The sequence below is a fragment of the Phasianus colchicus genome, chromosome 1 (genome assembly GCF_987193195.1).
Source record: "Phasianus colchicus chromosome 1, bPhaCol1.hap1.1, whole genome shotgun sequence".
Lineage (NCBI taxonomy): Eukaryota > Metazoa > Chordata > Aves > Galliformes > Phasianidae > Phasianus > Phasianus colchicus.
In genome coordinates, this window is record NC_143436.1 from 136225748 (window position 1) to 136250629 (window position 24882).

The 24882-nt window shown below is 46.3% G+C and overlaps 2 long non-coding RNA genes across 3 annotated transcripts in view; one reads left to right on the plus strand and one right to left on the minus strand.

Moving 5' to 3' along the window:
- LOC149920053 (uncharacterized) overlaps positions 1-24882 on the minus strand; it is a 37002-nt gene extending 12120 nt beyond the window's left edge. The window contains exons 1-2 of the long non-coding RNA XR_016460674.1: positions 24678-24882; positions 1590-1665 (exon numbers count right to left, since the gene is read on the minus strand). This is a non-coding gene — a long non-coding RNA (uncharacterized LOC149920053). The remainder of the gene's footprint in view (positions 1-1589; positions 1666-24677) is intronic.
- Positions 12095-15259, plus strand: LOC149920054 (uncharacterized). Of its 2 annotated transcripts, none has more exons than XR_016464331.1 (3): positions 12095-12340; positions 12459-12532; positions 15109-15259. It is a non-coding gene; the product is annotated as an uncharacterized LOC149920054 (long non-coding RNA). The 2 variants fall into 2 exon arrangements; XR_016464326.1 differs by lacking the exon at positions 15109-15259 and adding an exon at positions 13069-13178.

The following is a 24882-nucleotide window of genomic DNA, read 5'->3' on the forward strand; positions in this document are numbered from 1 at the left end:
TCCTTAAAACAACTCATCTTTTCTTTTTCTCAAAATGTGCATCTAGTTTAAGGTGACTTTTCCTCTCCCAGCATATGGAGCTGAATGATTATGACGATTTACATTTATTTTAAATCACAGCCTATTAAAAGGAAAAATAAATGCTAATATGTTGATATGGTTTACTTCTGAATGAATTATTGATATGAATGAGTAGTTGCAGCTATCATAATTACTGTTTATTAAATAAATATATTTTGAATTAGAGACCCTTGATTAAGAAATCACATTTTTGTCTGAAAATTGTTTCCCTGCTGTTATTATAAGCAATACCTCACATTACTCTAAATAAATAAAAAAAAAATAGTGAAATGATTCAATTTTTTATCTTATCCTTTGCTCTGTGAACTTGGCAGCGCTTTGTGCATATTCCCTTTCACTGCTTTTCTCCTCTAATCAGTTAAGTGAGGCTCTTTCCCCTCTGTTGTTTGTGTGGATCTGTCACATAGCACCTAGAGACACAAAAAACATTTTAAACAGGAAAACGTGAAACAGAAAAACTAAAGTATTGAGGATCAGATACCTGAAACTCCTCTCAACATTCTCTTTTAAGCTGAGCACGTTTCATATTAATGGTGTCTCTTTAACATAAATAATGATCTAATGAAATAAATATGAAATTGAAAGAATCGTAAAAAGGATTTTACATTTAAGAATGCCATCTGTGTAACACTTAGCCTAACAATGAAATCGTTTCAGCGCCAGAACAGCTCACTCTGCTTCCAGAACAAGTTATAGAGCGGTGCAATGGTTCTGATGAATGGCACAAAATCAAAGTTCAGCTGAAGAACAGCACCGGGATTCAAATCCACGTTAGTCCATGGATATCACACGAGACTTTTGAAGTAGGCCCTGCTAACGTTCCCACCTCAAGTCATCAGCAATTTTTCGTGCAGTTGCCAATGTTCAACAAAAGAACGTTTAGGTATCAGAGTAGATTTTGCAGGTCAACATATTGCTACAACTACTGCACTAATTCTCTGCTTTTTCACAGCGTCAAATCATTTGGGAACTCAGGGCCAGTTGGGTTTGGCTGAGGAGCCCAGTCCTCAGAGGTGAGACCACATGTAAACACACTGATAGCATGGAAAGGTCTACCTATAAAGCACTTACAACAGTGCCAAACTTGAGCATGGCTTTTAGGACCAGCGCCCTAATTCATGGGACTGCGGATGGTGTTGCAGAGTCAGAGGCTGTGTTCCTAATTCCTGGGAAGCAAAGCTCTGGTCTCACACACGGCAGCACAGCAGAGGCCCGCCAAGCACAATGGAGATTGTTTGTTTACACCAGCTGAAGAGAAGGGAACATATTTGTTTTGAGCGAGCTGTGTTAGAATACATATTGTTTTATATGCCCGGGCCTCATTACGCAGTGCTTGTCTTCAACATGGATCAGATCCTAAAGCTGCTCCACATACTGAAATAAATGTGAGCTCTACCCACAGAACATCTCCAGACTTAGGCCTCACGTCTATCAATGTCATCTTAAAAAAACAAATGCTTAAAAAGAAAAACAACAAAAGTATCTTAGAGACTGTGGAGGATGCTCACGTGCAGTAGATGCCATTCAAGGGGATGCTGAGGAGAGACAGAAACCCATGTAACGAGGCTGGAGAACAGAGTGGGCCTGAAAGAAAATGAGAGATAATTAAGGTTTGCTGAAAGAAATATGAACTGCACCAGTCAGTTTTGTTTTTCAGAAGTTTTCCTAAAACTGAGAGGGAATTCTCCCCACACATCAGCAGCAGGGCTGCACTAACGCTCCCCCCAGGCAGAGGTGGCCGCAGTGTCTGCTTTGCTCAAAGGCACAAGAGCATTCACGGGGGAAGAGTTAAAGTGCTGCTCAGTAAACAACCCGAAGAGCTGCACGCTGTATTCATGTACAGGGAGGTAGGAGCCAACGGAGAGAGACGTTCAGAGGCAATCAAAGAGGATCTGAGCTTCCCTGAGCGCTCACATGACAGTTGGGATCATTTCGGATCCCTTCCAATGAAGATAAAATGGCATCAAAAGCAGGGAGGCTTTTTTTCTTTCTTTTAAGGATGAAAACACAACATCATTAGTCAAATTTACTCTGAACTTCCGCCTCCTCATGTTGATTTGTACTCAGGTTGAGTAAACATATCTTTCCATCAAGGTAAATAAACGTAAAAGCCTATCAGTAACTTAATTGCTTAACGAATGATGCAGTGTGGGGTGTAACACTGTTTTTGACTATACTGCTGGAGTTAACGACCTCTCAAAAACACCTATTTACATCTTGGCAGTAAAAAAATCTGCACATACTTGAAAATTTGCTCATAAAATTTCAACCATTTTCCAGTCATTTTTCTCTGTTTTGGGGAGGGGTAGGCACCTCACAGGGCAATTTGCTCGGTGCACCTGTGTCAAAATGAGTACATCGGTGCAAGATGCTGTCTTTTGCAGGTCTGCATGCCACAGAGAAATTAAATCTGAGAAAAGCTGAGGTTCCAGAGCAAGGGCAGAAGTTACCAGGTGGATGGGAAATGTTGTATCTCCAAGTACAAATGGCCATGTTTCACTGAGGTGAGGAGGCTCAGACCACAGGAGCCTGATCTTGGGTGTGTGGCACACACCTGGAGACATCTTGGAACATACAGGTGGAGCTGGTGCCCTGGGCTGAGAGGATCCCTGACAGAAAGCAGTTCTGCCAGTTACAGGAAATAGAAGTGCAGGTAAAATGAGCTCTCTGGTGAGGGGACAGCCAGGGAGGAGGGCATGCCATGTGTTGGAGGCTGAAATCTGGCTGGCGATGGGCAGCAGGCAGAACGCAGAGACACAGCTGCCAGGCTGACATGATGGATCAGAAAAGCTACTGAGGAACTGTGAGAGTCCAGGAGGCTGAAGTAACATGAAAAGGTAATAGGTCAGCCCATCTTTGCAATCTATCAATTAAACAATCGTCTGCTTCCAAAAGCGTGTTATGTCCTGAGCAGTGGATATCTCAGCACGTGATCACTGCCGTGATGGAGCGACAGGCTGACAAACAGGAATTAACAATAATAATTACTAAGCACGCTAATAATTTTGGATAGGACATTCTATAGCGAGCCCCTCCAAGGAAATAACATGGTTGGGTATTTTGGCTTAATTATACAGTCGCGTATCAGCTTTACTCAGCCCACCGCCAAACAAAGGTGTGTTCAAAATTGTCCATTATGTGGGAGGGTTTCGCCAAAATCTCGCCCTGCTTCGGACAGCTAGCGGGGGTGAGAGTGGCACGCAGTTAGCTTCAGCTGCTTTCTCCATAGCCCTGAAGCTTTCAGAAACATTCATTTCTGTTGGCATCACTCAACAGCTCATTGTTAGGATTTGTTCTCATTGGCATGCATGAACTAAGACTGATGTATCGGGCGATCCAGAGTGACAGCCTTCAGCCCAAAAAGCGAATACCTGCTTCCCTTAGAGTCCAGGGACTCACACTTGACACAGAGGATATATGCAAAAATTATCTTTCCTCTTTCATTTGCCTGTGTTAAGCCTAAGAGCATTCATCCAAATTAGCAATCAGGCAAACTGTGCATGCAAAAATCTGCGCTTGTACAAACTGTGCATTTTTTTTTTTTTTTTTAACGCTGTAAGATTAAATATCTTGACAAAAGATGAAAACCCTTTAACAAATCTTCCCCTAGAGAAAAGTAGCATTTTTTTTTATTCCATTTACTGTCAAATGACATAAAGAAAGTATAGCTGAACACAATCCTATAGGTTGATTTGTTGCTTTAAATAATGTCACTAACATCCAGATATCAATGTGATGGTGCAAAAAAAAAAAAAAAAAAAAAAAAAAAAAAGTTCACATTGAGCTAGATTCAATTACAGACCTAGAAACTGAAATTAAGTCTAATGCTACATGCCTAATTCATGTTTGTGTGAATGAAAGAGTATCTGGTTTACCTTGAATTTCCTGCCTTAGCATGGTGAAAACATGACCCATCACATTAATTAAAAAATAACTTTCAAACGTAGCTTAAGTCATATTGCACTGGCAGGAGGAGGTAAAATCTTTTTTGTCCTCAATGTGTTATATGATATAAAGGAAACTGTTCAGTGTCTTTTTCCTTGATTCCTGGGTATGTCTTACAGTTCTCACTGAAGAATTAAAAATAAATAAATAACCAAAAAGATTATCTCTATCAATTAGAGGTCAGTGACTCTTCTTTGATTAAAAACAAACAAAACAAACAAACATGTCCTTAAATCATCTTCTGACCACACTGGTTGAAGCAGGTGCATATTGGCAACTGTCACACACATTATTGAGGTCTGTACTTTGCTCTGTATTACCCCATTCATGCATTATACCCAGCACGGTATGTTCACGTTTGATACCCCAAAATACCATACCATGTCAGTGGAATTTAAACCAGCTCAGATTTGACTACTGATTTCACATATGGGTCTGGGACTAACTTTTCTCCTAATATGGTGATGGCAAAGGCACTATTTAAATGATTCCTGAGTCTTGTAAATATACACCAGATGTATCTTTTGTAAATGTTACATTTTTCAACATCTCAGCATTTGTGAATAGTTGAAAGCTATGCCAGCCATGCTTTAATGGGGTACAGAAGCGTACTGCACTCAAAGAAATGGCACACCATTGCGATAGTCAAAATTACAAGCACTGTCAAAAGCTACATTTTCACTTTATTGATTAGCAGCAGGTAATACAGCGCTATGCACTGCACGCTCATACGGGCCATTCTCAGCTGAAGCTTGCGTGGGGGTGCACACAGAGAGACATGGAACTGGATACACAGAGGAAGGAAGAGAGCAGAACTATGGGGAGAGCAGAACCCTTGGGACACAGCCGTGCTCCCATGGCCACACAGACAGCCTGAGGCGAGGTGGGAAGGGCAGCAGGGTCTGCAGAGCCCAGCATTACCAGCACATCTTTCCCACCAGCACTGATGTGGCGTAAGGCTGCATTCCTGCTGCTTGGGCCTCCCTCGTTGCTGAGGTACCTCAGAATAGGGAGAGTCATCACCCATTGGAGAAGGAGCACGGGTTGCATTCATTTGGCTGTCACTCTGTGGGCTTTTCTAGACATGGGATTTCCTGTGCTGCTGCAGAAATGGAGAACCAAGAGCAGGTGTGTAACAGGTCATGGGAAATGTCCTTTCCTCACTTTCTACCTCCCAGCACTTACCCTACCCACTGCCAATATTAGTGATGACCTCTCTGATAGTACCAGCTAAAAGAAGCAATCAGAAAAGAAACCAGCACATTTGCCCAAAAACACACTTCTCTCCTTTGCAAGATTGGCACCCCAGCTGTACCACAAAGAGGGAAGGCATTTGTAATGCCGCATGGTTAGTATTGTTCAAAAGGCAGAGTGCTTTTTTCCCATGGAATTTTAGGCTGGCGTTGCACCACACGCCTCAGCCCAGCAAATCCGCTAAAAATCAGAGCTAGGTGATACATGACAATAAACTTAGAGGGAACAGACTAGCTGTAATGCCCCACTACAAGTATTATTTCCAAGTTCACAGGCTTGCAAATTAAAATGTCCCTGGATCACTGCCATAAAAAAAGAACATTAAAAATCAGGGGAAGAGGTCTGGGCATCTGTTAGAAGCATCTAATATATACCAAATGTGTATGCTGAGCTTCTTAGATATATGCACTGCTGAAATGTAGCCTGCAACTAATGCAAAAGCAGAAATATTTTAATTGTATTTTTCCATTTGATATTCAAATGAAAAAAATATATCTTATTAAACACAACACTTGGCTTCGCTATTTTAATAAAAAATAAGTTGTTGAGGAAAAGAAAAGCAAAACTACTGATTCCTTCCCTTATGATGATCAAATGAGCCTTTCATGTTTGTATCTTATACTTCACTTTTTAGCATTTTGAGGCAAATAGCAGATATCAAAACTTAGTAAATAATCAAAGACATATTCAGTTTTTCCAAACTGTCATGCTGCTTATCTTGTAATAGCTGATCTCTTAGGTAGCATAAGCTATTTAATTGCTACTGAAGATTATTTGAATGAAAAAAAGAGACGACATTCTCCCTTACCCCTCAAAAAGACAAAACTATATTCTTCAAAAAGACACATGCCAGCAGATAGATTCTGATCTCTCATACACGCGCACAAGAGCGGCAGCTAATTTTACAAGATTTGATATGAGCTGTGGATCTGAGATTACACCCTGTCCTCCTGGCTGCACATTCCACACAGAAAATGGCTTAATTTGGAAATAAATTTTGTAGCTGATAAATCCGGACTCTTTGGTCCTTCGGTACCAGAATAACCCAACTTATTAAAGCAGCTAAGTACATACAGCAATTGTGTTTTAAAGGGACTTTTCACAGTGTTGCCAAAGTGTGTATTCATGTATCCCCTCTGACATGATAGACTGTAATGGCTCCGGTCTGTCATGTCAACCATCTGCATATTAAACAGTCCCTAAGTACACATTGACACAGCAGACCCTAATAGCTCTGAAGCCGTAACAATCTATTGAGTCAATAATATGCATGTTAAAGAGCATCTCATGTACTTCCATCAATATCTTTTATCTTTCACTTAATTTGTATCTTCTTTTCATACGTACAGTCAGAGTTAAGGTTTTAGGAACCTTTATCCTTAACATGCTGCCGCAGATGTGAAACATGTGGCACAAAAAGGCAGATGCAGTAGCAAAATCCTTCCCCAGGATCTGGGCCAGATCTTAAAATGACGACTGTAATATTTTTACACTGGCAGCATGCATTCTTCCCTCTGTTCCAGATAAGGTGGAAATATCCCCTCTTTTCTGCAGGGCCTGATCCGGTGCTCGTGAAAACCACGGGAAAGATTCCCGGTGATTTCACAGTCTTTGGATGGAGCCCAGTGTGATGCTACTCATTTCCTATTACACATTTCCTTCTAATTAAATGAAATAGGTCACAAGGGGAAAATGAAACAAAAGACAAATGTATTTACTTACAGTAATATCAACCCCAAAAAAGACAATCAGAAACAAGAGAAAAGATAACACAAAATACACTGTCTCTTCATTAACTTGAAATTACATCTGGTACCGTAGGCTTAATTCATTCCTGTGTGATCCTGAGATCTTTTGTGCAGTGGAAGAGTAAGGCTGTTATTTAAGAACAAGAGAATGGTGACTTAATTTCTTTTGTCTAAAAAACTGCAAAGAAAAGGCTTAATTTGCTTTTCCTTGACTTTATGTCCTGGTAGCATGACACATTCCCCTCACACTCCGATCACACAACTTTCCCACTTTCCTCCACTTCTCCATCACTATTTGGCTCACACTTTTAAAAGTTAATCCAAAGTGCAGTGTGTATTTCTAAAAGGCAGAACCAGGGCCAGGGAGGCCACTTGACCCTATCGGCAGATCTTAGTGGTCTGAATTCCCCTCTCCTTTCCACTAATTTGACACCGATGTGTCTTTGAAGCACATATGGATTTATTCCAGCATATTCTTGTCTCTCACACCAGTGAGGGCAGAAAGGTGGTACATTTTCTATTGTATTTCAGAAGTATGCAATTCATCCTCCCTCCGTTCTTCCCTCCCTCCCTCCACCTCGCACCTTTTTGGGTCTCTGCACTTACCAGGCCAGGTCGCCTATATGCGTGCCTCACTTCAGGACAGCATCCCCTGCAGCTTGGCCTGTTATTCACCAATATACCAAGAGCTGATGGCATCTGCCTTCTACCAGCTCCTCAGCAGCTTTCCTGTTGTTCCCAGAAAGCTTTTCTTCCCAACACAACAGCAGGAAAAGCAACTGGATGATCCATCAATATGGATCTGAGTGACCAAGGGTCTAGAACTCAGAGCCCAGAAGTAGTGCATGCACTTGATCCTATATACCATAGTGCATTATCAGGATGGGAGTTTGCAAACAGTGGGTAGCTTTATTTAATATTTGAGCTTATCCACTGAACATCTAACAAGTAGATTTAGTTTTGGGCAGGACATGTTTTCCCTAAATGAAAAAAAGCTACTGAAAAAAAAATCAAAGCAAATGAAGGATGAGATTCTTAAAAAAAGATAAAAGCCAAAGTCACTGAAAGTCCTGCTAGCTACATTGCCACTACTTCATTTAGCAAAGGGAGTCAACGTAAGCAGGACTCTGGAAGGGCTTATTCCTGAGGGAGGCTGTTCATTGTCAGCAAGGACGCTAGTCAGCACCAAAACACAGATGAAGTGCATTCTTCTCTCTGCAGCATTGCAGGTAAAGCCTTGCCCTTTTAAGGAAATTGTGTCCTCCCTGACCTTCCTGCAGGGCCTCTCTTTTGCTTTTGCTCACTAGTCAGCCTTGGTACTTGCTATGTAAACATGAGGAAAAGGGTCAAAGTCTTCTAGCAGCCCAACAACCAAGACCAGTCCAGCCCTGATGAAAGTAAGAATGTCACACAGCAATAATAGAGCAGCTCTGAATCATGGCACCTGCCTGCACGTCTGGCTCTTCTGCCTGCACTTAAGTAGACACACAGGGTTACTACAGTTACCAGGTAATGGAAAAGGACAGGAGAAAGAGAACTGCTGGCCATGCCTCCTGACCATGTTGCCAAAAGTAGTTCTTTAATGCAAATCCTCAACACTGAAGATTACTGAGTTGGGTAATGTTCACTCAAGGCTGCAAACACTTCCAGGAATTGTTCCACTGATATATGAGTAGAGGTCGTGCAGTCCAGCTGCACTTTAGAGTAACCGATGTCTGCCACAGGGCTAAAGAAGATGCACTGGCCTCTGTTAGTAAATGAGCCTGATATCTAAGGGCATTGAGGAGAGAGGGACCGAAAGAAAAAGGGGTGCCACACACAAGGTACACCATGCCACCCAAGAAACCATCCTGTAAATGCTGAGAAGAAACAAGGTGAGTTCTCCAAGAGGGATGGCTTTTCGTATTTGGAAGGTAAGTAAGGTCTTTCTTCCTCTTGTACCACATCCAGCTGTTGCTGAGCCTACCCAAGCCTGGCCTGGTCCTGAGCCCACCAAAGCCAATGGAAAGATGCCCAATGACTTCAGTCAAGACAGCTCCGTATCCTCAGGCAAACACGGGAGAGAGAAATTTGGGTAGGGCTATGATTTCACTGTCTGTGTTCATAGGATGTCTCCTTTCCCACACGGAGGAACATTGGCCACCCTTCCCACTTTTTTGGTTCTCAGTGTTCAACACTGCACCTGGAGTTATCTCCCATTTACCAGGGAGCTGATTTAAGTGTCTGACTCAGTCACATATGTTTGGCTCACTTATCCAGAGTAAGATTTGGCCTACTAGCTGCGAAAACAGCTTATATCACATGTGCTGCAAAGCCTAGCCAGAACAGGCTGAATAAAGGATGAAGTTTAATCATGGAAATGTTGACCTACAAATAGAGAACAAAATGTTAAACCACATGGTATAGGGTGCTGCACGCCCCAAATATCAAGGAGAGGAAAAAAGAATTGAACACATTTGGAAAGTAAAGCTTACTGTTTTGGTTTTTTTTTTTTTTCATTTTTTTTCCCTTTTCTTTCAGCAGGATCGAAGAGTCAGACCCACACTGTTCCTGCTCACGATGACACCCTGGCATCTGAAGAACAACATGACACCCACCACAAAATGCTGCTGTTGGCTGGCGCTGTCTAAAACGGTGTTGTTTCGTGAGGGAGGTGAGACTGCCAAAGGAAGGCAAATGGGGGTGTCACAGCAATGGGACCAGGCCACCAGCGTGACTCTAGTCTATGAGACTTGTAAAAATTCCAGAGAGGTAAACATGGTGGAGACAAACGTCCCTTTTATGCCGCGTCCTTAAGAATGATCTGTGGGTTACCTCTAATAGCTGGAGGGTGGCTTTGTAATTATTTTCACTCCACCTTTCATCTGGCATTTTCTCACCTTTGTGGGTTTCACACAAGAAAGGGTAGCTTTTTTAATCGCAACCATCACACAAACAGTCTATCTCACAGAATGTGAAAACTTTCTCATAGGCTTTATTTAACATAACGCTGTGGGTTGAAAAAGACAAAAGAAGAATTTTTAAATCAACAATCGTCGTGCTTTCAATGCCTCCCATGCTCAGTCTTTAGGTATACTGCATTTTAGACAAATGTAGTTAACAACAGCCGGCCAGACCTTACTGACTGACAACTATTTCTTTACAGGATCTCTATGTGCCAAGGAGCTGGACAGTAATATCCATTTGGTATTCATGGAAAGTACTTGCAGAACAATAATGACAATAATTGCTTCTGATTCTTGTGTTTACAACACTGCCAAAGTATCATTAGAGCCTTATTTATAGATAATAATGCTTATTAATCACACATATTTGAATTCTGGAATGTATTAGATTAATATTCTTTTGCAACTTAGTTCTGTACTAATGCTATGAATGCATTTTCTGAATGCAGCCCATTGGGACTGCTTTCCTCCAAAAAGTAAAATCATCCAAACCGTCTGCAGGTATGGACAAAGGGCACACCTCTTCCTTAGCAGTCAAACACCGGGACTGTAAATGTAATTCCCAAAAGTAGCTCCTTCAGATTAAAACTGGGGACAGACTCCTGAAATGAAAATGCTGTGAAAGGGGTGATAGTAGCGTTACACTTGAGCTCGCTTTTTGATGCCCCATGAAACAGCATGCTTTCTATTGCTTTAAAAAGAAACCAGTTTCTTTCTTCTTACCCAACCTACCCTTAACCTATGGGCAAGTTTAGGTTTCGTGATCCCAGACCTTAGGATTCATGATCAGTCGAGGAGTTGGTAACAAGAAATACGCTACAAAAACCACTCCTAATTTTGGTTATTAAATAATTCCAGCTTTTATGTATCAACGTCTGCTGTGATTCAATAACGTGATAGGATGAAAATGGATTTTTAAAAATGACAGTTGCAACAAGCAAAAATGTCACCCAAATCTCAGTATCAACTGCCATATATTCATATTCTCCTTTGTCTCCCTGTAGCCCATTACAATGCTGAAAAATACACCAAAACAACTGCAGTACCAAACTCTCCAATTTTTGGTGTGTGGCCAGCTCCATAAATTTGCATTTAAACAAATAAAATCCAGAACAGTGCAGCGTATCTTTTTTTTTCCCTACTTTTTTTTTTCCCTGAGATGGTTCTTCAAGCACATTTAAAGAGGTTCTGTCAGTTAAGAGATCCCATTTCTGCCTGCTTTTTTTTTTTTTTTTTACCCGCTCCTGACATAACTACTACAAATGCGACAAATTAGAGAAGCCGTTCTTTTCTCTTTCTGCGTGTTATTCTGTGCCCATTTTGTGCTTTTTATGGCTCTCTGTGCAGCGTCAGTGCAACCTGTCCCTCAGTGTCACGGACCTCATTGTCTCCAGGGATCTTTTACACAGCCACAGTGGCAGAAAAAGAAATAATAATTAAAATGCAGAAGCCTTACACTGCAAAGAACACTTGTGGCTTGATGAAACTCCCCCAAACTGCTCTCGGCTGATATATTTTACCAGACTAAATTACCAAGTGGCAGTGCCCCTTTAAAATGCCTTTTACCTATTAATATGCTGGTGTGCTTTGCTTACTGCGTTTATAAAATGCGCGTTGAGGTTTCCCAGGGACCTCAAGCCTATCAAGGCAGTTGGTGCTGAGCAGAGCACAATCATCTGTAAATGAAGCAAAGATTTTGGGGGAAAAAAGAAACAGAAAAAGAAAATAGAAAAGCTCGTAAGAGCGGTTAGGGATGAAACCAGAGAGCAAAGTTCGGGCTGTGGTCTGTAAGCATGCCCAGGCACGACAGGTATATCCTGCACAGCCTCTGCTATGAAGCAGGTCAAAGAAGGGCACAGCTCACGTTCAGGGGACATGATTTTGTGGGTCTGACTGATTTTGGGGATTTCTCTATGAGGGGAGACTCATTTGTGTTGTTGCAGCCCCAACCTGCAGACAAAGCAATGAGTACCGAGGCCCAGCGCCGGCTGTGCACAGAGCGGCCTTTGGATCCGACCTGTTTGCTGCTCCCTGCTCAGCACCATCGGGCCAAAACTGACCGCAGAATTGGTCCTGCTGTATTGAGGGAACTTCCACCAGTATCTGCTCATCTGGCTCAGCTCTCCCCATTCTCCCCTTCTGACCCCACAAAGCTTGGCGGAGGCTGCCTCCCCTACACACCTTGTCCCCTCTCCCACCGCCATCAGTCCCTCCAATATTCAGCCAGAATATTTTCCTCAGGTTTCAGCATGCCACAGTGCAGGAAGCTGTCCCTCAAACAGGCCTTCAGACTCTACATGTGACTATTTCCTAATGCCAACAAGAAATACGTGGGAGCATTTAGTACTAATGTCCTAATTTTCAAAAGTAAAAACATCAGCATTTAAAATCATAATCCCTCCTATAGATATTCCAATCTTCTTATTTTCTTAATCGAGTAATGAACAATAATTTATATTATTGATGTCTTTTTTTTTCTTTTCAGGGTAGTTTTGGTTTAATCGTTTCTTCTACCCCTGTGAAGTAAAAGGCAAAGCTAACAGTTACCATATGGTAAAGGTAGGTTAATGATTATATATCCATAGAGCTGATGGTAAACCTAATAGGGAAGAAAAAAGAAGGAGAGGAGAGGAGAGGAGAGGAGAGGAGAGGAGAGGAGAGGAGAGGAGAGGAGAGGAGAGGAGAGGAGAGGAGAGGAGAGGAGAGGAGAGGAGAGGAGAGGAGAGGAGAGGAGAGGAGAGGAGAGGAGAGGAGAGGAGAGGAGAGGAGAGGAGAGGAGAGGAGAGGGAAGGGAAGGGAAGGGAAGGGAAGGGAAGGGAAGGGAAGGGAAGGGAAGGGAAGGGAAGGGAAGGGAAGGGAAGGGAAGGGAAGGGAAGGGAAGGGAAGGGAAGGGAAGGGAAGGGAAGAGAAAAAGGGAAGGGAAGGGAAGGGAAGGGAAGGGAAGGGAAGGGAAGGGAAGGGAAGGGAAGGGAAGGGAAGGGAAGGGAAGGGAAGGGAAGGGAAGGGAAGGGAAGGGAAGGGAAGGGAAGGGAAGGGAAGGGAAGGGAAGGGAAAAGATTTCCAGAGTTAGCATTTTTCCACTTTTTTTCAAACAGAGATACAGGAAGTCAGACTTCCGTATCCACATTCGACTTGCTCAAGAAAAGCAGCCTCTCATTTTTGAAAATTGTTTTAGCAATTCTCACTGAAGTCAAATAAAAATGGAAATGCCCCACACCTATAGAGAAATGGGCCCTTCTCCTGCGTGTACAAACTCCCGATTTGAAAACACTGGTCTTTCTGCACAAAGTCATTAAGTGAGCCTACAGATACTGCTCGCATATCTCAGCAATTTTAAGCTCATGAGTAAGCATATGCAAAATCAAATCTCCAGCAAATCCCAAGCGACAAACAGTAAAAGCATCTTCCTAACATTCAGTGGGATTGCTACCGGTTACATTTTTGGATTTGTGGATATGGGATATGAAAACCAAGGTAGAAAAGTTTTGACTAAGTTGTTCACTAACAGCAACTGAAAACAGAGCTAAGCAGAGAGAGAGAAAAAAAGAGAGAGAGTTTCAAAAGCATTGTTTCGTTACATCATTTTATTTGCTATTTTTCTCACTAGAACAATATTATCCTGTTTGTATTTAGTGTTGGTTTTATTATCAAATAGTTATTCTTTCTGCCATCAAATTGCATGATTATTGTGTATTTATCCCTCCAGATACATAACGTGAACATTTCTCTTCCTTATTTTTATATCATTTATAGCCACTAAAATTTTGAATTTGTAATTCCACGTTGTCTTCATAGAACTGTAAGACACAAGCAGGAATAAAAATAAAAACATACCTTTTCATCAAGTTTTCTGCTAACCAAAAGGAGAAAAATTAATCTCTGTATATTTCTAAATAGTCCTGTAGGAGTCGTACACTTTTACTAGCACTCTGTACACTGTATAGCTCCTTCTGCTGTTATGACACGTCTCATTACTTTAAAAAAAAAAAAAAACTTCCAAAACCACTAAGGTACAAATTTTTGTATGGAGCCCTTTTAGTGTGCTTTTTATTCTGACAAGATTAATAATTACCCTATAAGCATGACACAGTTTTAAAATGTTGTTTCTAGTATGAGTTAGCATTGTGCATGTGGGTATAGATGTAGAAAGGAAAGTTATTTCACAGCAGAGAAACGTATATTTAAACAAAGAGTGGTAAAATGATAAAACTGTTTTAAAAAAGGAAAACATTTTTTTTCCCATCACCATTATTTTGAATCTAAAATATCTTTTTAGTGAGCTTCAGAAGGGAACTGGGCGTTTATAACAAAAGCAGGAGCTACTGAAACGAGCTGGAAGCAATTTGGGGAGTTATATCAAACGCCCCAGAGCTTTGGGCAAAGTGGTGAGAAAGAGATCTGCCACCTGGAGGGTGACAGGCATGTTTCTTCCCTCCCCCCCAGCCACAACTTTTGCCCTCTCCTGTGGCACCTGTGACTAGCTCCTGCTGGGAAGCAGGCTACAGACTTCCCGGGTTTTGCTGTCCTTCAGCAAGACGGTTCCTAGGTGTTTATAGTCCTCATGACAGCCGTAGCACTTGCCAGAAGGTGTCATTTCCCTCTTCACTAAGCTCATACACATCCAGTGCTTTCCGCTGGTGCAAACACACTTTTTTTTTTTTTTTTTTTTTGCCTTAGCTGTTCAAAGTGCTCAATCATATGTACCCTAGGTATCGTACGGATCGACTCACATTGTTAGTGGCCTGGTTCACTGAAGGGAGGGTATGAACTGCAGGTTTCTTAGGCATATGTGCAAAGTTGGCGTGGCCCTCAGAGCTAAGCCCGGAAGAAATCCCATTTGAGGTCCCAACCATACAACAACAACCCCTTCACTTCTATTAGGGTCCAGAGGAGAAGACCAAGGGCCAGACCCTGCTCTTTTCAGTGAGGCCCAACTCCAGGTGTCTTCAGAGAACAGGGCAGGCTGGATCTTCTTTGGGTCAGAACAGGGCAGAGATCTGGTGTTAAGGAGAGGACTGAACACTGCACCATCCTCCCACTAAAGCCAGTGGCAAGGCAGGCAGCAGCACCTCCATCTCCCCTGAACCGAAGCAAAAGATTCATCCCTGTTCCTCTCTCCCTAACTTTTCTTGCAGGAGTAATTTTGAGGTAACACAATGCCAAGCACTACAGGACTCGCTTCTACAACATCAGGCTGAGCAGTATGAATTCCCATTCTGCATTTAAAGTGTCACTGCATTACTTGACTTCATACTTTTTATAAATGTCCCATTGTGGTACGGCTTCACTAAGTATAAAAGCACAGGTAGGTATTATGATCTGTATCACTTCGTTTTATCCCATTAATCAGCTGCTTTAAAATATTTTCTTTTAGTAGTGGAAAAGAACTAGTAGTAGGGGAGAATATTTTCTTTTAGTAGTAGAAAAGAAAAGCAGTAGAAAAGAAAGCAAACGTGTTCTTTTTTAACACTTCCCAAACTAAATTTATATTCCATAATGACTGTATTCCACATGCAAAATGGCAAAATAGGCTTACATACCTGACCTCACTTCTTCAGTGAATTGCCTCATTTGTGAAATGGCACATATAAATCTCGAATCTCAAACGAATTACTTGTTTTTTCTTGCTATGAAACCTTACTTAAGTTCACAGCAATTTTAAATATGATACGTTTAAAATATTAATATTTCCCATATATTATTCACTGACTTTCAGGTTTCATCTCAAGTTAGAGGCACTTCATATTTCAAAGGCAGAACTGCCTCTTTTTTTTCAGTACTAATGTTCTATTAATTCACTTTGTAATATCACTCCAGTTCAGACAAATAAAATTGCACTAAATTGCTGATGCCGAGAATCATGCTAAAGTTGTTGGCGTTATAAAAAATTCCACTTTCCATTATTATTTTACAAGATTTTTGTAATCTCTGCAGCGTCTTTTTAGGTACGATTCAAAGCCCTGTGTAGTGAGTGCTATGAGGACGAATATGCAAGCACAATTATCTCCATGCTGAGATAGGGGCTGAGTGCAGGTATATACAGCAAAGGCTGTAACTTCGGTGACTTCTATAAGGAGGTAAAGGCAAGATCTAAGAGCCTCCACGGGTGATCCTTTATGAACGTTTTGTATTTGGTGTACTTTCCCTGGAAGAAGTGTGATGTATCCCATCACACACGTGTATACGTGTGTGTGTGTGTGCGCAGAGACACTGGAAATGTCTTATGTGCATATTACACAACATATGCCATTCGTGTAATCACTTTATATACATAAATAAAATTCGTTTTATATACATAAATAAAATATGTGAAGGTATTCCTTAAAGGAGCCATAAAGGCCCACGTGTAGGTGGATTCCTCATCACATCCAAAGAACGGAAAGACTATGGATATAAAGTGGAATCTTTTTATATGAGGATGTATCTTTTATAATCTCTCCATAAAATCCACGTGGCTGCATAACTACTTCCAGAGATGCGGATGGAAGTTATACCTGGACAACCTGAAAGCTTTTAATAAGTAAAGCAGCACATAATCCTATGAAATGCCTTTCAGGAGAGAAATAATTACAAAGCGCTGGAGCAAGAGTAGCAAACAGCAGGAAAATCACCTGTGAATAGACGTGAGAAACTATAAATATGTTCCAGTGTTTGTGTGGTCATTAAAATCAAATGTTGAGGAGCTGGAAGTCCAACTCCCAGGAATGCAGATTGATACATTTATAGAGGTATATACAGCCTGTGCCTCAAACTTTGAGTCTGCAACGTTGTTAGTGAGTGATCCTCCTTTATAATGCTTGGCATTTGTTCCCTTGGCAGTTAAAAAAGATGGTTTTTTTTTAATTAAAATTTGTCCGAATTATTTTAAAAAAATAAACTGCAAAATGACTGATGCAAATCCCCATCACTTGTGAGCACAATGAAATTCTACTACTGAGCAGAGAGAACACCGGGAGAAGCTCCTGATCAGCTGCAGCAGAGAATGCCCTGTGCTACACAGCCCTCAGACGCCGGGATTCTGAAATATGAATTAGATCTCAAATGCAAATCAACCTCCGAAGGGGGAGAAGAAAAAAAAAAAAAAAAAATCAGAGAGACATACCGAGTCAAACGCTCCTTTTTCTGCCTATCTCGTCCCCAATGTTAAAACAGGCAAAACAAAACAAGTGCACATCAAGATAGAGCCAATTAAGGGGAAGGCAGCGCGGAGGGCGGGTGGGAGGCAGCCACCTCGCCGAGCACATGGGGAGCGGGAGAGCATCGCCCCACCTCGAGCCGTCCCTGAGCCTTCCGAGCTCTCCCAGGAGGACAACAGGGGTAAATCGGAACCGGCTTTGATTCCGTCATCCGGTTGTACCTGGGATAACGCGGAGAAGCGGGGGAGGCGGGGGGAGAACGGGTCGGTTTGACCGGGGGCGGATGGGGACTGGAAAGAGAGCGAGAGGAGAAAAAATATCAAGCGAGGGTGCCTAAAGGTGCGCGAATGAATGGTGATGTTTTTATTAGGATTATTATTTTTATTTTTTTTTTAGTGAAGGGGGGGATAGATAAAGAGGTGGGACAGCGGCGTACGTGGGGGAGGGAGGAGGGGAGCCCCGTCGGGGCTGGGGGGGGGCGCGAGGGTGCAATGGGGCGCTATGGGGCGCTGCTCTCCGCCTTCATTTCTCGCCCCCCCCCCAACCCCCACCGTCCGCACAGCCCCCCCGCATCACCCCCGTGTACCCCCCGCGGCTGCCTCACCGCTCCCGGCGGCTCTCCCCGCTTGGAAATGGAGAGCGGCGGCTCTCGCCAGGGCTCGCCGGCATCCCGCGGTCCTGAGGAAGGAGTTTGGGGCGGCGGGGGGAGCGGGTGTCGGGTGGGGGGGGGGGGGGAGAGCGGGGGGGTTGTTTGAGAGTGACGGTGAGGCGAGGAGGAGGAGGAAGGAGGAAGGCTGGGAAGAAGGGGGTGGGGGGAGACGGAGCTCCTGAAACGGAGCCAGCCCAAACGGGAGGCGATGCCGGAGCGGGGGCTGCGTCATTTCGGGGCTGGGAGAGGGTTCGGGCCCCCCCCCGGCCGCATGCGAGGGGACCCCCTCCCTCCGGCGGGGCCGCCCCCCGACAGCCCCGCGGCCGGGACGGGGCAGGAGGAGCCCACGCACAGGGAGGGACTGCGGTGTGCCCGGCGGTGCGGGGGGAGAAAGAGGCAGCGGAAGGGCCGGGCGTGGGCACAGACACGCGTGGGGGCCCCGCGGCGGGGCAGGGCCGGGACGGGAGGGCAGGAGCAGGAGGAATGCATGGCATTTCTCTCTGCCTTTCTAAGAGGTTCCGGCGGGTGAGTGGAAATGCCTTCTGCCCTTTTCACATTTTGAAACATAGTCGGTGTTTAAGGGGGAGGAAGGGGGAGAAACGAATAGGTTTTTTCGTTGATTTTTTTTTTTTTTTCCCTGCCAGATAGTGGATCTCTTTGAGCCTACTGTAATGTCCTATGGCTGCGATTATAAACTTTCCTTCTGCAGAGAGGAAGTAGCTGAGACAGGACATGGAGCCAAAAGAGCTGCCAGTGGCCACTCAGGCCCCACAACCCTTGCAAGGGGCAGGGATGGTGGTGGTATGGCCATAGGGGCCATGCATGGCAAGTCACATGTCCCCAGCAAAATGACTGTTCCCTTCTTTCATTCATGCCCCCAGTCCAAGGCATTTTCCCTCTGGAACACATCCTTCCAAAGGCTTTTTGAAGCATTCACCCCCGTGTATTTGTACTTATTTCCCCAACCCAGCATTCAGTCAGGCTGCTCTGAGTGGGGATCGCAGGTGCCATCATGGAGGCCCACAGTGAACACCTGCCACTGCAAAGGAGACATATTCCCACACTGACCACAGTCATCACTGCTACGTGCACACAGCTTATTTGAGTCCATGCCCGCGTGCAAAACACATGTGCACAAGCACACAAGTCAATGGATATGTATATATCCAATAGCAGCGGCCCTGTTAAACCGAGCGGTGATTTCTCTCCTCCAGATAGATGTATAATGCACACACACGGGGATGATACCTAAGGTGTTTGGGGGTGGGGATGCATAATATCTTCTAAATTTGAAGTTTTTATCAGGCAGAGCAGATTACTTTAAGCGTTCCATTTCTCAGCGATCCAATTTTATTAGGATTTACTATCATTTGTGCTGGGCATCCCTGGGGAAATAATGCTTTGATTAATGTAATCCTGGGCTGGGATCCGCCACATGCCCCTCTCCCTGGATAAGGGCCCTGTTTGACAAACAACAACAGAGCAGCAACTCTTGCAATCCGCGCTCACCTTTAGGAAACACACGGCCACGCTCTCACAGAATGCTGCCACCGCCTCCCCCCAGCCTAGGCACAATAGCAGCGCTGCAAAACAATGTGCGCTCATTCATTTGCACACAATGCCCGCGATTCAGAGCGGGCTGTACGGCCCAACCCTCGGCTGCACGGAGCCAGCCCAAAAAGGACACCGCGCTGCTCCCCGCTGGGAAGCCGCAGCATCTCGGGGAGCTCAATGCTTCTCTGTATTGCAGCCCTCCGTGGGCTCACAGCACTTCTGTCTCTTTGTTTCCCGCTGCAGGCCTCGCTGTAAACTGATTTCCAGGCTGTGACCCCCCCGGGCTGGAAGCTCCCCCAGAGAGTGTGGTCAGAATGCATGAATCCATTTCTCTGCCTTTTGGGATGTTCCAGCCACTGCCACCCCCATTTGTCCGTGCCAAAGGCTGGCAGGGGCTGTTGTGTTATTCACGTGGGTCTGGGGGAATACACACGCCCAGGGCAAGGGGCCAGCACCAGGTGACCCGATGCTCCTCCCTCCCTTCCCCCCCAAGCGGTCAAAACGGCAATTTAATGATTATTTCTACCCCAAACATGCGGGTCCCACTGCACCCAAGAATAGTGACAAAGGCTACGCGTGGGCTACTTTATTTCGAGAGTGAATTGTCAAACCCGGGGGCAGATGAAGGTGGGGTGCTCAGGGGTTCACCACAGGGCGCTGCTCTGTGCGCGCACACCGCTGACCCCGACGCAGTGACTCAGCGCTGCGATGGCTGAGCGCCCGCACGGGGGGTCCGTCCGTCTGTCCGTCCGTCCCCCCCTCTCTCCCTCTTTTCTTTCCTGATGAAAAACGATGCAGTTCCGTCTCTGCGTGCTGGTCGGGGAGTCCAGCTTACACGCCTTGAATGCGTTGTCAGGCGCCGGTTAAAGAAGGATGAGGGGTGGGGGGGGGAGGGGGGAGAAGAGAGAAGGGGGCAAAACCAGGCGTGCAGTGCTGTGCGTGCCAGGAGTGCGTGCCCCTACCCCCTTCCCTCTCCCTCTCCTCCCACCACGGGCTCCGTCCTCCGTTCCCCACATCCCTCCACCCCTGCACCCCGTTCCCGCAAGGCCGGGGGGGTTCCATCCTCTGCGGGGTGAGGGGGAGGCGATGGATAACGTTAACTTTGGGCTGTGGTGGAGTTGAACGGAGCTGCGGGGCAATGTGTCACAAAAGCTTCGAAGTACTTCGCAGCAGAGCAAATGGATAGATCGGGGGAGCGGGTGTGAAAAGCGCACGTAGAAACTCAAGGCACGGCCAGTGAAAGCCCCAAGCGAGTTAAATCAATCCAAATACAGAGAGATGAAATAATAAATAAATAAATAAATAAATAAATAAAGCAGGGTAAAAGCGTGGCTGCTGCATTCACGCACGAAGAGCGGAGCCGGCAGCGTGTGCGTGTTTGTGTGCGGTGCCAAAAAGAGCAGCTTCCAGGTCGACCCGCCGCAATCTGCACCGCGCTCCTCACACAATGGCCAAGTTCAGACGGCAAAAATTGTAATAATAAGAGCAGAGCCGCCAAACTGCGCCCGGACTGCTTTCTGGTGCGCCACAATTCTCCTCCTTATCCACCACGAGACTGCCCGTCCCTATGCGCGTAAAAAAATCTATGCAGTGCATATGGATCTTTCTTTCCCCCCCGCCCCCCCCCGCTCTTTTTTTTTCACATGTGAAACGCCATTGAGATGGCGAGCACGCAAATGGGAATGCTATCATGTCTCATAAAAGAGGGGCTACGGTTTTCACCGTCTTTTAAGACAGACTCCAACTTGCAAATCCCCTTTTTTATGTTCCTACGTGCAGAATTATTCCTATAAACACAAACGTGCATGTGCGAGGAGCTGCTGGGTAACAGCACGGCCCCGAGATTTTAACGTCGGAGGGAGCACTGGGTTTCCATCCCGTGTACCGCGGGTCAGCGGAGACTGTTCCCATCCTTGGGCAACTTTCATCGCAGGGTGGGGGTGAGCCCGGGCACGGCACCTCGGGAAACTGCGCAGTTATGGAGCTGCGAAGGACGGACCCCGCTTTACAGCCTCTCTGGCTTTGCGCGTTATTGCTCTAATGTATCACAAAACCAGAAACGCTTTGCGACTCTCAAAACAATAAAGAAGGTGCAGAGCGAAGCTTTCGCAATAAAGGGACGGCTAACCGATCCCATTGTGCTTATCGTTGTCGGCGTGAGTAATGCGTGTATTTTCCTGTTCCCCCGGAGCGGGCAGCGCCGTCCATCCTCCCGCAGCCACGAGCAGCGTGGACTCGGCACGGGAGAGTTTGGGCAGCGAGAAGAGGAGCGCGTCGGCCAAGGGTGGCACCGAGCTGCGGGGCACCCAGCGCCGCGTTCCCAACGCAGTGCCGCGCGGCTGGGCTTTACGTACAGCGCTGTATGCGGGAGGTGTCTTTACGTTTAACATTTTAATTTGTACATGCTAATTAGGCTGTGGGTCTCCACGGTTCTATCAGCGGAGAGCTGATCGCTTTCCTCTGTAAGTAAGTGACTGCTAAATACAGTTTCCTGTCCCCGATCTCCGTTTCCAGATGCCCGTCTAGCGAAGCCGTCCCGTCGGGCAAAACGGACCTTTACTAATGGAAGGCCAAAGGAGGTTCTTTGCAGCACCGCAGCACCTCGGGCACGGCCCCAACGCGGCCCTCTGCAGCGGAGCCATCGAAATAACTCCGTGCCCAGCGAACTTGTTGCTCGCTTTCAGCTCTGCTGCTCACCCCGGCTCGGGCCGGTGCCAGGCGCAGGGGGCAGAGGCAGCCTGGGGGAGAAGCCGCCGCTCGCGGGATGAGGAGCTTTATGGGCTCCAAAGTCGCCCGCTCTGGGGGTTCGCTGACCGTCGAGGGGCAGCGGCCGCTCTGCTGCTGGGAACTGCGCCCTGGCCGTGTGTTTTCCCCGTGTGGAACATCGCTCGCAAGTGCGGGAGGTGGAAAGTTTTGTTCACGTCATTATCTCGAAGCTTTCCCGGCACGGTCAGTGCACGCAGAGGCTTCACTCCGTTTTCCAAATGAAAACCCACGGACACTTCACGTGAAAAGTGCATATTCCCATGGGGCCGTGCTTTCTCTTTGCTTACTTTCTTTTTTCTTTTCTTTTCTTTTTTCTTTTTTCTTTTTCTTTCACTTTCTTTGCTCCAGCCCGTCAGGATCTCTCTACATTTACGGGCTGTACGGTTTCCAGGGCTCCAATGGGGCTTTCCCTGATGGAGGCGAGGAACAGAACTTTCCCACTCGCTCGGAAACTGCCGAGGTTCCGGTGGGGGGAGGAAGGGGGGACGACGACAAAGAGGCCCAAATTCCCCTCGGGACGTCGGGACATCCCCTGCAGGTGCTGGACCAAAGCTGCAGTGATGACCCAAAGAGTTGCGTGTGTCATTCCCGTCCCCTCTTATGACCACTATGGGAGTGAAACGGGGTTGGGAAGCGGATTCTTGGGACAGCGACTTGAGCCCACGCACGTTGGTGAACGGAAACGCGGGGCCGTGCGTGCCGTCGGGGCTGAGCCAGGGTTAATGCCGGGGGGCCCAGACACGCTCTGCTCGGGGCGGGGGGGTCCGAGGGGGCTCTGCCAGCTGCTCCCGCAGCGTGGGGAGAGGGAGGGGTGGAAAGGAAGGGCCATCAGCTTACAGCATAAAAACAATTAAAAAAAAAAAATTAAAATAATAATAAAAAGACTACTTTTCCAGGTTTGTCACAGCCATTAGATATTAAATATTCTAAATAAATAAATAAACAAATAAAAATTTAAAAGACCATGAGTCGTTTTTATTGCATCTCTCCTGGCTTAAGCGCTTTATTTGGACAATAAAAAATAAATAATAGGAAAAAGAAAAAAGAAAAAAAAAAGAAAAAAACAACCCTGTGTGCAATTGATGCCCTCACTTCCCTGACGGCCTCGGATCCCTCGGATGTATCGCATCCCCCAATCCCGCAGCTCCACCCCCTGCAGTCCTGGGTCACTCCCAGGGGTGCCCGCACCGCACCGCACCACATCGTGCCGGGCTGAGCGGGGCCGGGAGGGGCCCCACGGCGCCCCCTGGCGTCCTCCCGCCGCCCCGGGAGCTCTCGGAAAGTTGGTTTTGTGCAGCAAGCCGTGTCGTATAAAATTAACGAGGACCAATAAAATTAGCTTCCATGTTTCAACTGTAAAAGTCCCCGAGAAAAGCGAGGTGGTTCGGGGGAAGCGGAGGGGCTCTGGTTTGGCTGCGCTCTCTTTGGCCGAACTGGGGCCCTTTTATCTAAAGCCCAGTGCACAAACATATAGCTTAATGTGACTAGTGTTCTTCCTTTTATTTCTTTCTCTATGGCAACCAATATGTTCTGCTCAGAAATGTTCCCCCATCAAGGAAACAAATGATCGGGAGGGAGCAGCTCTATGCGGCATCTGTTCCGATGGAGCGCACAGAGTTAACCCCGCTCAAAGGAGCGCCGGGCGGTGGCGAGAAGTGGAAAATGAGCGATTCTGCTCCCCCCGCGCGGAAACCGACACCTCCCGGGCCCCCCAACCCCCATTGATCTGCCCATCGACCGCTGCCAAAGGACTCATGCGAGGGAATTAGGGTGATGGCGAGGATCGCGCGTCCAAAAGAGCAGCGGCGGGGGGGGAGGAGGGTGGAGGTCGGGGGAAGCTGGGGGGGCTGCGGGGGGGGGGGGAATATATCTATGTATTGAAAATAGTGCAGAAAAATGAAAATAAAGGCAAGTCGCGTCACGGGATATCGAAGCCGGGAGAAGTTTTCAAGCGCGTTACAGGGCCTACTGCTTTCACCCTACATTACACAGCGCGGTACCGACGGCGCTGACCCCAAGCTCTGTGGGTTCTGCTTTGGGCACGCTGCCCCGGAACCTTCGGGCCCGAGCGAGGAGTTCCGCTCTCCCTGCTCACCTCCCTCCCATTCCCGGACCTCACAACCCCTCCTCACGGCGTTCACCCCCTGCACGCCCCCGGGGCAGCAGGTGCCGGCCCGGCCCGCGCCCCCCGCGCTGCCCTCCGCACGCATAACGCGGTGCTTTTTCCAGACCTTTTCTCATCTCCCCCCCACCCCACCCCCATCCCACCCCCCCCCCCACTCCGCCCCCCATCCACCCACCCACCCACCCCAGGCCCGAGAGTTACAATAATGAAAAGTGAAGCAGCCTCCAGCAGCCTCCCCAGCCCCGAGGAAGCGCTGTGCCACCCGAGCGCTGGAACCAATCCGCGCTGGATGGAATATTTCACCACGGTGCAGTTTGGTGAAGATTTTTTTTTTCCCCTTTTTCTTTCCTCCCCCCCCCCCCCCCTTTTTTTTTTTTAAGGCTGTTGCCGTGGATTTCCCCGCCTTGTCCTAAAGCTGTTGAAAACACCCATCCAACAGACAAGAAAAGTAGATAAAAAATGCCAAGCACTTACCGAGCGCACTCGCGGCACTGAGGAGATACGCTTTTGCTTTAATTTGGGGTTTTAATGGGGTGACGGGGGCACACCGCGCCTTCTCGGCTCCGGCGCGGCTCTCCCCGCTCCTCTTTTCCCTCTCACTGACTCCGCCGAGCCCCGCTCTCCGCCCGTCTATTATTTTCACCAAAATATATGAAAATTTATGCAAATGGAAATCAGC